The sequence below is a fragment of the Triticum aestivum genome, chromosome 2B (genome assembly GCF_018294505.1).
Source record: "Triticum aestivum cultivar Chinese Spring chromosome 2B, IWGSC CS RefSeq v2.1, whole genome shotgun sequence".
In the NCBI taxonomy this organism is placed as follows: Eukaryota; Viridiplantae; Streptophyta; class Magnoliopsida; order Poales; family Poaceae; genus Triticum; species Triticum aestivum.
Genome location: NC_057798.1, coordinates 19,394,397 through 19,409,548, shown reverse-complemented (window position 1 = coordinate 19,409,548; position 15,152 = coordinate 19,394,397).

Below are 15,152 nucleotides of genomic sequence, written 5' to 3'. Positions count from 1 at the left end.
AGAAAGTTTATAATTTTCCTAAAACTAAAAGCAAAAAGAATTGAAAAATAAAGCAAAAAACAAAAGAAAATAAATAATGCAGAAAACAAAACAAAAAAACAACAATAAGTATTTTGTTGTAAGTAGAAACAAAATAAAATAAATAAAGCAAGAAAGAAAACAAAAACAAAAAAGTGTTTTCAAATTTGAAAACTAATGGCACTAACAGAAAGTTTATAATTTTCCTAAAAGTAAAAGCAAAAACAATTAAAAAATAAAGCAAAAAAACAAAAGAAAATAAATAATGCAGAAAACAAAACAAAAAAATTGGAAAAAAAAATTAAAAATAGCAACAATAAGTAAAGAAAACAAAAAACAAAAAAAATGCCTCCTACTGGGCCCCCACGGCCTGAATACGACATGAAACCCTACTATGGGCCAGGATTCAGGCCCGCAGAAGGCCTAGAAGGCCCATCAGGCAAAGCTATAGCAAGTAGGTCCGAAAGCCTGCGGTGGAGAGGAGATCGAGAGGGGTGCGGCAGTGGGGCTTATAAACCACTGCGCGCCCCTCTCAACTAGCGAGGTGGGACTAAACTTTGGCCCCGAGGCGGGTAGCACAGGGGCCTTTGGTCCCGGTTGGTGGCACCAACCGGGACTAAAGGGGGGCATTAGTCCCGGTTGGTGCCACCAACCGGGACCAAAGGTCGCCGCTTCCCGCCCTTTGGGCTGCTGAAAAGAGGCCCATTGGTCCCGGTTGGTGGCACCAACCGGGACTAAAGGGGGCATTAGTCCCGGTTGGTTTCACGAACCGAGACCAATTCTCTTCATATATAACTAGCACTTAGCAGTTTCTCCAAAATCCATCCCTTTCTTCTCCGCCCGATACGCGACGCCCGCCGCTGCTCTGCTGTCGTCGCCGCCGCCTCCGACGCCGTCAGGCTGCTCCACCTCGTCGTCGCCGCCGCCTCCGACGCCGTCAGGCTGCTCCACCTCGTCGTCGCCGCCGCCTCCGACGCCGTAGTCAGGCTGGTCCACCTCACCGTCGCCGCCGCCCTCGACGCCATCTGCCCCGACGCCGGCGCCGCTCCCGCGCCCCGACGCCGCCCGCCGTGCCCCGCCACCCCCCTGTGAGCACCTGCCTCGCGCCCCTGCCTTGCCTGCTCCTGCACCCCTGCCCCGCCCCGCCGGCGCCTCGCTCCTGCATCTGTTTTTTATTAGTTTATTTTTTTCATATATATATATAATGTATGTGTACGTATGTGGCTATATGTTTTTGTTCATATGTTGCTATATGTTTTTTTATTTTTATTAGTTTATTTTTTGTTCATATGTGATGTATATGTGTATGTGGCTATAATGTATATATGTGTATGTGATGTATATGTATATGTGTATGTGTATATGTATATGTGTATGTGGCTAGAATTTGCTAAATAATATATGTTAAAAATGTTTTTTTGTTCATAGAAAGTTTTTTGTTCATATATAGAAAGTTACAATTTTAGAAAAGTTTTATATATATGCAAAAGTTACAATTTTAGAAAAAGATGGATAGGAAAGAAGAAAATAAGAAAGAGGAAAGAAAGAAGAAGATGAGAGGAAAAGAAGAGGAGAAATAAATAAGAAGAAAAAAAAAGAAAAAGAAGAGGAGAAGAAGAAAGGAATAGAGGAGAAGAAGAAAAAAATAGAAAAAAAATTCTATTTTTTCTTCTTGTCCTCTATTCCTTTCTTCTTCTCCTCTTTTTTTTTTCTTCTTCTTTTTCTTCTTCTTCTTCCTTCTTTCCTTCTTCCTCTTTTCTTCTTCTTCGCAGTCAGGCTACTCGCCTTCACCCTCGCCGCCGCCCCCTGTGAGCACAGCCTGCTCCCGCGCCCCTCCCGTCCCGCGCCCCTGCGCGGCCACCACGCCGCCGCCCCTGCCCGATACCCCCCCCCCCCGATAACATTATTTTCCGAATAGAGGAGAAAGAAGAAATTTCAACACGAGGGGGGGAGTACCGATACCCCCTCCCCGATAACATTATTTTCCCATGTATATGTATGACGCGTCGTTGTCGATATAACCCCCTCGAGATAACTTCGACATGAGGGGCGGTCGATATATATACCTCTCGACCGTGATAACCTATACAACGGCAGCACCCCCTCGGCCCTCCCGCTCGACCAAAACTCTCGAGGCCACCCAAACCCTAGAGAGAAAATGATGTTGGTCTCGTACCCCCTCCCACCGCGCCCCTACCCGACAAATTAACTCTCTCGAGGCCACCCAAATTTACCAAGTTAAAAGAGCGTTGTCGTCGAGGCCACCCCAAACCCTTGAAGCGTTGTTGTGTCGAGGCGACCCCAAACCCTAGAGAAGCAACATCGAGGCCACTAACATGATCCCTTATTGTGATTAGCTAGCTAGTTCTACGTTTGCCACTAATATATATATCCATCTGTACCATGTTTGAATAATAATTGACATGTTGTAAATATTTGCAGAAACTATGGTGCACTCCCGAGACGAAGAAACAGAAGCGATGTTGGGGGACATAATCGCAAATGGAAGTGATGAAGTTGCATCATTTCTCCTCGACACCGATGGTTCGCTGGAAGAACTGGGTGAAGAAGAGGGCTATGTTCATGATGGCTTCGGCCCATTAATGCCGGTACAAGAAGAGGACTATGTTCATGATGACTCCGGTGACACAATGGAGGTACAAGAAGGAGACCGTGCTGACTGCTCCGGTGACCGAACCGAGTCCGGCCAGGTATATATATATTAGTTAAGCCCGTGCTGACTAGTTAATTGATGCTTCCATTGTTTTGGTATATGTACACATATTAATTACTCTCGTCTTTCTTCCTTATAATTTCTAGCCCTCCGGATCGAGCACAACTTCGGTAAGGAGACGAGGCCCGAAGAAAAAGTTGAGCTCGGATGAAAAGTTTGAGATCATAGAAATCGCGCCCGACGGCGAACCGATTGAACCCATCCGGACAAGGAAGGCATTTTCTGCTCAGTGCGGGGTTCTTGTTAGGGACAAGATCCCGATCAGCATCCAGCAATGGTATAAGCCTAAGGAGGAAGACCCTGAGGTGTCTTATGTCAATGATATGCAGAAAGAAGATCTTTGGACTGAGCTGAAGGCAAATTTCACCCTACCGCCAGAGGAGGATCCGGAGAAGCCAGTTAAAGAGCAATTAATCAAGTCTTGTGCTCTTAAGAAGATGGCAACCCTAATGAGGAGGTGGAGGAAAGAGCTGAACCAGTTTGTCGGAAAAAAAAAGACACCAGAATTCATCGGCAAATATGAGAAGATCAAAGATCACTGGCCCGCATTTGTGGCCCACAAGACATCGGAAAAGAGTAAGAAGATGTCGGCGACAAACAAGAAAAATGCTGGAAGAAGAAGCTTCACCATCGCACGGGGTCAGGTGGCTACCTCAAAGCCCGGCCTAAGTGGTCCAAGGCTGAGCATGATCTGCTTGAAAAAGGGATTGAACCAGAGACAATGTACTGGCCAGACCGTTGCCAGACTTGGTTCTTCGGGGCTGGCGGAACCTTGGACCCTGTAACAGGGAAGTGCCAGTGGACGGACGAGCAACTGCAAATACCAGTCAAGAACCTTCGACACTATATCGATGCAGCGCAGCGAGGGACGTTCCTTCCAAATAGGGAGAAGGACGAGCTCACAATGGCTCTTGGGAATCCTGAGCACCCTGGACGGACACGAGGCACGCCAGGCTCCATTCCGTGGAAGGTTGGTTTTCCGGATGCAGGGGGTTACAAAACCCACGAGAGGAGGAAGAAACTGGAGCAGGACCAACTGCAGGCGCTGCACGAAAGGGTAATGGGGCTAGAGGAACGAGAAGCAGCAGATCGCAGCAAACGACCTGCCGAAGCTTCCCTCGAAGCTACACCGCCATCTAAGCGGAGAAGCAGCATGGCTTCCACCGAGCTGCATCAGTTGGAGCATGTCTTGACGGCTCCTGCCAGCTATCCCGTGGATGGTATCACGGAGTCTCAACATTGCCACATTTTGGCGCAATGGATGAATTTGAAGGTCAAGGCGGCTGTTGGCCAAGTTTATCCTAGTGGACCCGGCACAACTTATCACTGCCAGCCGATTCCAGAAGGATATGCTAAGGTGATGGTGGATGAAATAACAGAGGGATTTGAGGACCTCCCGCTTGAAAAACCCTACCGGTGAAGGGGAGACTAGGCTGGGTTCTGCTCTGAAGACTCCATGCCTATGGCGGAAGGAGCTCATCAACCTTCCGAACTGGACGCCTCTACCTCCCCCTCCTCCTCCGGCGAGTCAGGGCATTCCGCCTCCTCCACTGCCTCCTCCTCCGGCGAGTGACGATCAGGGCACGCGTGGCGGCACTCCGCCTCCTTCTCCGGCGCGTGGCGGCACTCCGCCTCCTTCTCCGCCTGCGCCGGCGCTCCCGAGCAGCCAGCAGCCTCCTCCTTCTCCGCCTCGCCAGCAAGGGCGGAAGAGACCCGCCGCCACCCCGGCTGCTCCGGCGCGTCATACTCCTTCTCCTCCGCCTCGTAAGCAAGCACGAAAGAAGACAGACGCCGCAGCCGCTCCGTCTGCCCCGGTGTCTAGCAGCACAACCAGAGGCGGGAGGCAATACAAATACGGTCCACCTCTCAACCCTGTAGAGAAGTTACCGTACGAGAGGTCCGAGGAGGAAAACAATATGATTGTGCAGACCCACGTGAAGGAGTTCTTTGAAGGGGTGAAAGCAAAGAGACATCCACCTCCGGAGGAGAAGGTAGATCCGGTGAAAGCAAAGCGCACTATCGATGCCCTGAGGAAACCACCAAAGTCTCTGCCAAGAACCAACTATGAGCGCATTACTGAACAGACATATCTCCAAGCCAAGCGGTCGGGAACTACTGTCAGTGATAAAAGGTTAAAAGAATGAGCAAAGGGGAAAAAATTGCCCAGCTCGGCGAACAAGCATAGCAATCGTGCCCCCCACTCAATGTGTCTAATGCTCCGGGGACGGTGGCCGATTATGGCAATCTTGAAGATTACCTTCTTGACAATGCACTTCCTGATTTCATGGCGGTGGACGAACACAGATACGAGTACGGGAAGCCTCTCGTCAAAGATGAAAAATCTCTGACAACAATGATGCGAAGATTCCATAGTTGGTACATGAAAACCTGCAGAGAGTCTGAGGGGACGAACAGTTTGTATCTGAACATTAAAGAGGAGCACGGCCTCGTTTCAAATGATCTGTTGTGTGTTCCATTTGATGAGTTCTTCGTGTTCTTCAATCAAAAGGCCCTCGATAAATCAATGGTCTTTTGCTACTGCCTGTAAGTACTATTTCTGTCATTAAGTCTCTATATATAGCTCGGCTCTTTCATTGCATGTATTTATAATTAATTATCCTCAATATATTATGCAGATTGAAGATCGTCGAGTGCAAAAAACAAGAAATTTATGATATTGGGTTCATTAACACAAATATCATAGATGTATTTCTGGTTGAAAAGAACGTCAAAGAGGCCGAGGACAATTTGCTACGATCGTTGATCAAAAATCAAAACAAAGATACCATACTCTTTCCTTACAACGGCAAGTGAGTGTTACTGTCGTGTGCATATTCGGTTTCCCTTATTACTCGAGCGAGGTTATAGTAATGTAATTGATGAGTTATGCATGCGTGCGCAGGTACCACTATATTCTTCTGGAGATTAAGCTTGAGCGTGGACTAGTAACCGTCTTAGACTCGAGACGGAAAGATCCCGAAACCTATGCGGACATGACTGAAATGCTCAGCAAGTAAGTTCAATCGATCATTATCGCACCATATCGGCAACTTTTTGTTCATTTCCTGATATCTCAAGTAATAATAATTATTTTCTTTGTCTTGCAGGGTTTGGAAACAGTTCACCGCAGAAGCTCCGGGACTGCCGAAGGAGCTGCGATATACATACCCGAAAGTAAGTACTACTGCCTAGCTAGTTGCGCGCATCTCCCGTTGATTCTATAGCTATACTTTCATCAATGCCATTTATAATGCTTCATTATCAGTTTGATTGACCTCTATTTCTCGTAAAGTGCTTGTGGCAGGAGGAAGGGAATGATTTCTGTGGATACTACGTGTGTGAGTTCATCCACACCGCGACTTTGAAAAACAAGCGGGGCTACTCTAGAAGACAATATGAAGTGCATAAGCAATAATATTCACAATTTCATTTTTCATATATATGTATTAATTAACCCCCTTCTTCAAATTAGACGTGGCAGATGCGGGATGAACTCCTAGAACCAGATCGCATGAAAGGAATTCAAGAGGAATTGGCGGGATTCTTTCTTGATCACGTCATCAGTAAAGCCGGAGAATACCATGTGGAAATTGATTTCAAATGTTAGAGGTTTGTAATTAAGAAATCTTATACATATTGTACATGTATGTAGCTAGTAGCGTCGGATACATGATACGAAAACTTGTTGTTCGACCAATCTCTCGGAGAAGGAGAGGTCGATCGACCACTTCTCTCGGTATGCATGACGAACTTCTGTACTGAATGGTTCTCTCGATCACTTATGTATATATAGTACGTAGCGTCGACCAAGCACGGACATAAGAGAGGACACTTCTCTCTATTAATTAGCTAGCTAACACAATATATGAAACACCTAAATTAACCCCCCAAAACCCCCAACCCCCCCTCCTTTAAAAAAAACCCCAGCCACTAGAATGCTGACGCTTGGATGCCTTTTGGTCCCGGTTGGAGCCACCAACCGGGACCAAAGGCCCCCTGACTGCGCTCGGCGCACAGGGCCACGTGGAGGCACATTGGTCCCGGTTCGTGTTTGAACCGGGACTAATGGGTGGAGGTATTAGTAACGACCCATTAGTCCCGGTTCACGAACCGGGACTAAAGGCCCTTACGAACCGGGTCTATAGGTGTTTTTCTACTAGTGCCAACCTTCAATGACACTGTGGAGTTACTGCTCTCACATATGTGTCGCATCAAATTGTAGCAGAAGTTCACATCAAATAGAAATACACTTCTCAATAAATCTACTAGTGTGAATCCTATGGCGAGCCAATGGTTTAGATATGAGTTGTATCTGAACATAGGAGTGAAATCAAATATTCGTAAAAATTACTATTTTCTATACGATAAACAATATCCATGATGAATGACATATTTATAATAAGCTTTTTTTCACTTACTCACAAAACAAAATTAAAGATTAACATTTTTCCGTTCATACATTCTGCAGCCTTAACTGACCCCCACCCCCCATAATATATTACAACATGAAGCACAAATAAATCTATAATAGAATTTCACTGTTATTATAAATTCAAAGTGTTATGGTCAACCCCAATTTGTCACTAAAACCATGCTACTTTTTGTAGAAAACAGTATTATACATTTCACCAAAATGAATAATGCTAGAATCTATTCAAATAATAAATGTGATAGTATCAACGTTCTTGTGCTTTAGTTTGTGCCAGTGAGATGTATGTGTGTTTATATGTGTTTGTGTTTGTATTTAATATCTTTACATATCATGATATATATTTTTATAGTACAGAAGTCCTACAAATATCCTAATGAAGACTTGTAATACAAGACTACCTGGCTTAATTATAACTAACCATATATTCTGGATTGTGCTAGGGTTGTCGTTGATTTTCTCTCTCATTACTTTGTATTGCTGAGGTTCTCACTCTTTCATGGCCATTCATCATACCACCACTATAGAATAGGCTATAACTGTCACCTCGGCAGCGATGAGCACACATGATGCTCGTCAAAACTAGAAAAAATAACAATAGCGTGGTCATTTTGCTGCACCGTGCACATTATCGCAGTCCATAAATAAAGCCCCACCGGTGTGCTTCTCCTGCATTGTAGATAGCCTAGACCGGCGCGCCCCCATGACCCTGACAGTTAAACTTCCCACCACTATGCACGCCCTGATGTTCGCCCTCACATTGTCGGCTCCCCTGACCGGCCTCCCTCGCTTTAGTCATAGATCACAAGGCTGCTATCTTGGCCCATGGATCACCGGGCCTGCTCGAATATCCACGTGATGGCGTCCTGTTCCTTCAGCATACCACTATGTCCCCACTACCCACATGGCCACTGTGGAGGACCATGCAGAGCACAACCATGTGTGGTCCAAATTCTAGTGTCCAACATCTACTTCATGGCATTAGGCCGCTGGACCTTACCACTTGGTCACCTTCGGGCGGTAGGTCACCCTCAACAAAAAGGCCATCGGTGTTGAAACCACTTCTATGGTGGACCATTAGTTAATAGCATTTGCCAAAGCCTACGGACAACCCCCTTTATAGAGGAACTCCATATTATTTGGTAGGCTTTGAAGTGAACAATTTAATGTGATATATATGTTGCATGTACTAAAACACATGGAACCTTTTTAGGTCATCAATGAAGAACAACCCACCAGAAACTAGAAAATAGCACAATCATTGTGCATGGAAAGCTATTGCATTTTCCTTGAAGATGATTTGGTTTGGAAGCACTAATGCACTATAGAATTTGTGAATACATTTGAAATTTTAGATTAAGGCTATTGAGGTCATATCATGGTACCCCAAGCCAAATTTCGTGAAGTATTGGACTAAATAATCATTTTGAAATGAAAAAAGTGACATGCAATCCTATACTTGACTACTTAAATATCGTTTGTATGTCAATTCTGAATTGTGCTATAATATACATGCAGTTCAAAATTTAGTTATATCCATTACAAACAGAGAAATCCTATTAATGCCTAAAATATAGCAATTCAATCCAGAAAAATGCCAAACTTTGACCTTAACAGTCTAATGTTGTATGCTCAATGTAGATAAAGTTTAGAGTGTCCTAGATATTAATTTTGAACCCATTTCACGTGGTTCGTTATTTTCGTATTCCAAAAATACTAAAAATAGACATAAATTATTTGATTTGTAGGATTCAAGCCCTCGAGATTCACGCCTTAATTTGGTGTTTCGTGTGGGCACCTATTATTCGGAGAAAAAATTAAGATCTTTTGAGGATTTTGATCTTTAGTAAAACAAATTGATGTACATTGTTTATTCAAGAATTTGAACCCCCGGGCTATGCACTATTCTGAAACAAACTGTTTTATTATAATTACTTTGTTTTGCCGTGATGTCAAGCACCCTTTGAAGCAAAATCCTATGGTTTTCCAATCATATAGGATTAGGATTCAACACTACATTGTAAAGATTGGAGAATCGTTGAACCCTTTGGTCTTGGGCTGCTGTATATATTGATAAGTTGTCGTGGCTTCCAAGTTTTAGGAGGTCGCTAGGAATCCTCCAGAGATTGTACATGAGAAGGAAAGGAGATTACAAAGAGAGAAGGTTACAGACAGAAGAAACGATAGATGAGTTTCAAAGACAAACAAATAACTCTATCTAACTATCTAACATCCTCCCTCAGTCTAAACCTATGGAGCCTTGTCTAGGTTTAGATTGTACTTAAATTCAGTCAACCTCCTCGTGGTAATTGGTTTGGTGAAGCCATCATCAAGTTGATCTCCAGTGCGAATAAACCTGATAGCAAGTAGCTTGCAAGCCACTCTTTCTCTGACAAAATGGAAATCAACTTCTATATGCTTTGTCAGTGCATGGAAAATAGGATTTGCTGAAAGATAGGTTGCACCGATGTTTTCACACCATAGTCTTGAAGCTTGCGGAACTTTTATTCCTAGTTCATAAAGAAGAGTCTGGATCGAGATGAGTCCAGCAGTTGCATTTGCTAGAGCTTTATATTCCGCTACAGTGCTGGATCTTGAGACAATAGCCTGTTTCGGTGCACCCATTATACAAGATTAGATCCCAGAAATACATCATATCCACTTGTAGACCTTCTATCATCAGCACACCCTGCCCAATCTGAATCAGAGTATGCACCTTACCAACATGGATGGTGACTTAGTAATCTTAATTCCAAGTCCCAATTTAAAGTTAAGAGACCTCACAATTCGTGTAACCGGTGTCCAATGAACTGTACTAGATGCATGCAAAATTGCAAATACTGACACACTTTATTAACATAATATGAGATATGTGGACGGGTTAAAGTCAAGTATTGTAATGCACCAATTACACTTCTGTAATTTGTTGCATCCTTTGTACCAAATGCATCCCATCCTTCAACTGAGAGTTTTTCTGAAGTTGAGAGTGGTGTACTTACAAGTTTACAGTGTTCGAGTCCCATCCTTTCGATGATATTAGTAGTATATTTTTCCTGTGACAAAAGTATTCCATCTTTCACCTGTTTTACTTCAATGCCAAGGAAATAATGAAGATTGCCCAAGTCTTTCAATGCAATGTCCATATGAAGGTCCTGAAGCAGGCAAGTGGTAGCATCCGGACTGGAACTAGCAACAATTATATCATCAACATAAACAAGAACAAATATTGTTATGTTGCCTATGTTATAGAAGAATAAAGAGGTCTCTGCCTTTTATGGAGTAAAACCAAGATGTTGCAACTTTTGTGTTCAACCTTGAGTACCAGGCTCTAGGGGCCTGCTTTAATCCATACAAAGCTTTATCTAATTTTCAAACATAATGTGGTGTGTGACGGTGTCCTGGACTAGGGGGTACTCAACGCATCGTCTCCCGATCAGTTGGATTGGGCCGAGGACCCCCATGGCCGTATACTCATGGGCCAGTCCGGACAGCTGCCGCATACAAGGAAGAATCAACAAGACTTGGCGATCAAGACAAGGACTCCTCCCCCACCGGCGTATTCGGCTAGGACTCTTGTTATCCTAGGCCTCTGGTGCATTATATAAACTGGGGCCAGGCTAGCCGATAGACATATACAACAACAATCATACCATAGGCTAGTTTTTAGGGTTTAGCCTCCTTGATCTCGTGGTAGATCCACTCTTGTACTACCCATATCATCAATATTAATCAAGCAGGACATAGGGTTTTACCTCCATCGAGAGGGCCCGAACCTGGGTAAAACATCGTGTCCCTTGCCTCCTGTTACCATTGATCCTAAGACGCACAGTTCGGGACCCCCTACCCGAGATCCACCGGTTTTGACACCGACATTGGTGCTTTCATTGAGAGTTCCGCTGTGTGATCGGCAAAACGATCAATGGCTCGACTGCAGGTCAAGTGCGACGTCGGCTTCTTCGTCACCAGCTCGACTGGTCACCTTGGCTTGACCGAGGACTGCGCCCTACCTCCGATCGTCATGTTCGGATGAAGGCCTTCATCAACACCAACTCCGATCTCTATCAAGATCATGGAGGAGTCATACATGGAGCTCGGGGGCTCAACGTCAACATTGTCCTCAGGCGACCGTGCTGTTTTTCTGGACAGCAAACTTGTATCCGCTGCCAGCGCCTCCTCGAGTGTCGCTTAAACGATTACTTCAGTGGAATTATGCGGAATTAAGTCTACAACAGCCCTGCAAAAATTTCGTCGAGTTCCGATGGAGGAATCTCCGGCAATCTCCGATATACCGGAGCCCTGTTGAATCTGGACGAGAATCCGGACGAGTTTAGGGCGTGGTATCCAGCATCTAGCTCGGATGTCCTTTGGAAGATCCAACCGTTGATTTGCTGCGGAATTACCATATCTACCACCTGCCCAAACTTCAGCTCGATCCGACCGTCCAAACTCCGGAAAACTTCCGATTAGTGCATCACTTTTTGGATCTGTTTTCTGCGCGAGAACGAGTTCGGCCCGAATTCATCTTCTTTATGAACGGGATCTCGGACATCCTTTTTGAAGGAAGTTTTCGTATGGGGTGTTGTGTTTTATTCTCAAACACATCCCATTAGTATTAAAAGTATTCTTGCAATACGAACTTCACCGTTGCGCCGGTGTCAAATCAGCCCGACAACATCACTCCACGGCGGCCGATCTGCGTTAGACACGTCGTCGCTTTGTTGAGCCGAGCTCAATTTCTTCGGATCATCATCTCGGCCAGCTGAACAATAGTTCGGCATCGCGAAGGATAAATCGTCACCAACATCGCCACCCCACGGATTACACAGAGCGGGCACACCTGCATCGACCACGTCACGACCTGCATCGCTGGACCGGGGGCTTCATCATCTCTTCATCAACCTACTCCGGAGACTTCGGCGTCGCTGGCCGACCAGCTCCGTCACGTTAGCTGGACCGAGGGCTTTGCCTCAGCGAGCCAACCTTTGCCAGCATTGCCATGCCGTTGCTTTATCGCCCATCAGGCTATAAGTGTGCGGATCGAGTCCCAATTTTGGGAATCATCTTTCTTCGGATTGCTACAACAAATAAGACATGTGCTATTAATCCTAGTATTTTTTGCTTGTTAGGGTTCATTTTTCCCAATGAATTATTACTCTGGTTTGTCCGTCATATGTACGCAGGTCTATAAAATGGTGGCCGCATTAACGACGGTCGCACGGTGGTTCGGTCAGTTTTCGTACATAGTCCGGCGAACGCCGCATCCGGAACTCGAACCGACCTGTGAATTCAGGCCTTGCCATGCCCTTACCGCATCACGTTGCCGCCCTGCATTGACATTGACTTCGGCGCCAGGCCATATTTCTTTTATTACTCACTTTGCATAAATTATTTGTTATGCAATGAATTTTTTTATTTTTATTATTATTACTATTATCTCCGATTTGCACTATTTTTTGTGCACAGGAAAATGATCCAGTCGGACTATATCCTTTGGCGTCACCTCGGCTGGACGGGGGGCTTCGTCAACACTTCATTATCCCATGCCGGGGAATTCGGCATCACCCTGCCGTCCTGCATTGACCGTGCTATGTCACCACTTCGGAGTGCCGAGCTCTTTGCTCCACCACCTCGGGACCGGCTCGGGGAAGGAACCTTGTCCCGCATTAAGCTTGGACCGCGTCATCAATACCGAACACATTAACTAGCTAAGTTGTCTTCATGCTCAAAGTTTTAAATTTTTAACTTGTGTTCGACTCGGCCAAGCATTATACTTTTTTGGAAAAAAGTTGCTTGTAAAAATTTCCTTGTCCAAACTTTGTTTGTGATGCGCAAATTCAAATACCCCGTTTACTTGGGGGCTTCCTTCATGAAGCTTTTTTCTCTTGCATATGGTTATACTTTACGGCTTCGTTCCTTGTTCGTGTATTACGCCACAATATGCACCATATTGACTTAAGCGATTTGCAAGCTGGGTTGCCTGGCTCCTGTGCTTATCCCTACGTTCCCGATTGTTCGGCTAGGGAGTAAAGGGAGCACCTCTGCGATTGTCATGATCGGGTCAACCAAGCCAGACCTCAGACTGGGTGAAGCTGAAAGCTAGCGCTCTTATTGTTTTCAATCATGGTCGGCACACAACGGAACTCATGAGTACAAAAAATCTATTGCACAAGTCTCATAATAACAATGAGCACCGAAGGAAGGTATCGGTGGGGGTACTATTTTCTTCTAAGATGTTTCTTACTCTTTGCAGTAATATAGCATAAGTTCCCTGAGCGCGCTTTGTCTGTTACAGCATTATGGCCTGATTGCTTGGTTATTGGAAACACCGTCGATATTCTCGACAGATGGAGTACATAACACTCTTCGGTCCTTGACCGAAGAGGGAGAAGCCGAAGGTCGGTTAAGACGCGTTTAAAGTTCGGTTGAACATAGATATGATATAAGTACTCCGGTACATGCAATCATTCTTTTACCCAAGTCACTTGGGGGCTCTTAAATTTATATGAGCCGTTTTATGATAAGTGTTTTTCTTCTTAGTCGTTGCAAAGTTTTTTATCACTCATTTTTTCGACACAAGTGTGCGGTCACTAGCCGAGGAGCCTAATTTCTCTCTCAAAGCCGCTAGAGTTTAGTTTGCTAAACTGGCCTAGTAATAAATACCCCGCCTTCGGGATAGGAGGTTGAAGCCGTAGGCTGACCCGCTTGAAGTTTTGAGATAGGATGTGTCATGTTAAAGCACGGCAGAAGCACCTTTTTTTTCTAAAGTCCAATTTTCGGATTGGCACCAAACACTTGATCTAGTTCGGACATTAACCTTTTGAATAAGTTTTTTGGCTTTTCGAGCCCATGGCACTTTTAAACTATTTGTCTGTTTTCAGCACAAGTCTCGCAGTGCATCGCCGGACACCTTTAGAGATTCGGCAAAAACATTCTCGGATATTGCTATATATGCATCAGTTTCGAATTGTGTCTTCGGTCAATAGTTGGGTTGCCCGGCTCCTGTGTTTGCCGCCTACGTTCCGCTTTGTTCGGCTAGGTGTGCAAAGGGAGAACCACTGCGATTGTGCTTCCATCTCACATGGTTAAGCACCTCAGTGGAGAAAGCCGAAAACTGACTATCACAATAAGCGTAAACTGGTCGGCGATCCGATGACGGCGTTAAATGACGGGCCATTCATAACAATGGCCGATGTTTACGGCTTGACCTCGACAGTCGCCGAACACTACCGGGGGCTATTAACTGGCCTCCCAAACTAAATCCTCGATATTTTGCTCTTACATTGGAGCTGAGGTTTCATGATCATGCTTAGCATGACAATCCAAAGAAAGGAACCGATAGCGGGACTATTTTCTTTGGAAGACATTTCTTCTGTTAAACAGTAATACATCATGTCTCTCCGCGTACCTTTGTTTATAAAACCGTATGGCCAGATTACCTTGTTTGTTGTAAATCTTTGCCCTCATAAAGACTTTATAAAGTAGGACAAACACTCCTCGGCTATTGGCCGTGGAGGTAGAAGCCGATGGTCGGTCAACAAAGTTTTGTACAATGCAGATCCGAGCATTAATGACGTAAAGTACTTGGATACATAGAGTCATTACACATCAATTATGATTTTACTATGGATATCGATCCTTAATTCGGCCTCCCGTGCCCGCATTAAGGCTCGGGGGCTACTGGGCTCCGGGCTTATTATTTACAAATATTAAAGGGGCACATCGATCCCCTGATCTGGTGTTGCCACCCGACCAGTGTCTCGGGAGCTAATGCATTGCCTGTTCTATGCAGAAAATTTTAAGTGCAATACAGTTTACGAGGAGATTTTGATCCTCAGGTTGGTCGGCCGCACCCAACCTGAGTCTTGAGGACTGAGCACGCCGCTTTTTGTGTCCCGAAGTATTCTGCCGAGCTAGGACTTGATCCTCAGACCGATTTTACAAATCAACCTGAGTCTCAACGGCTACGGGGAT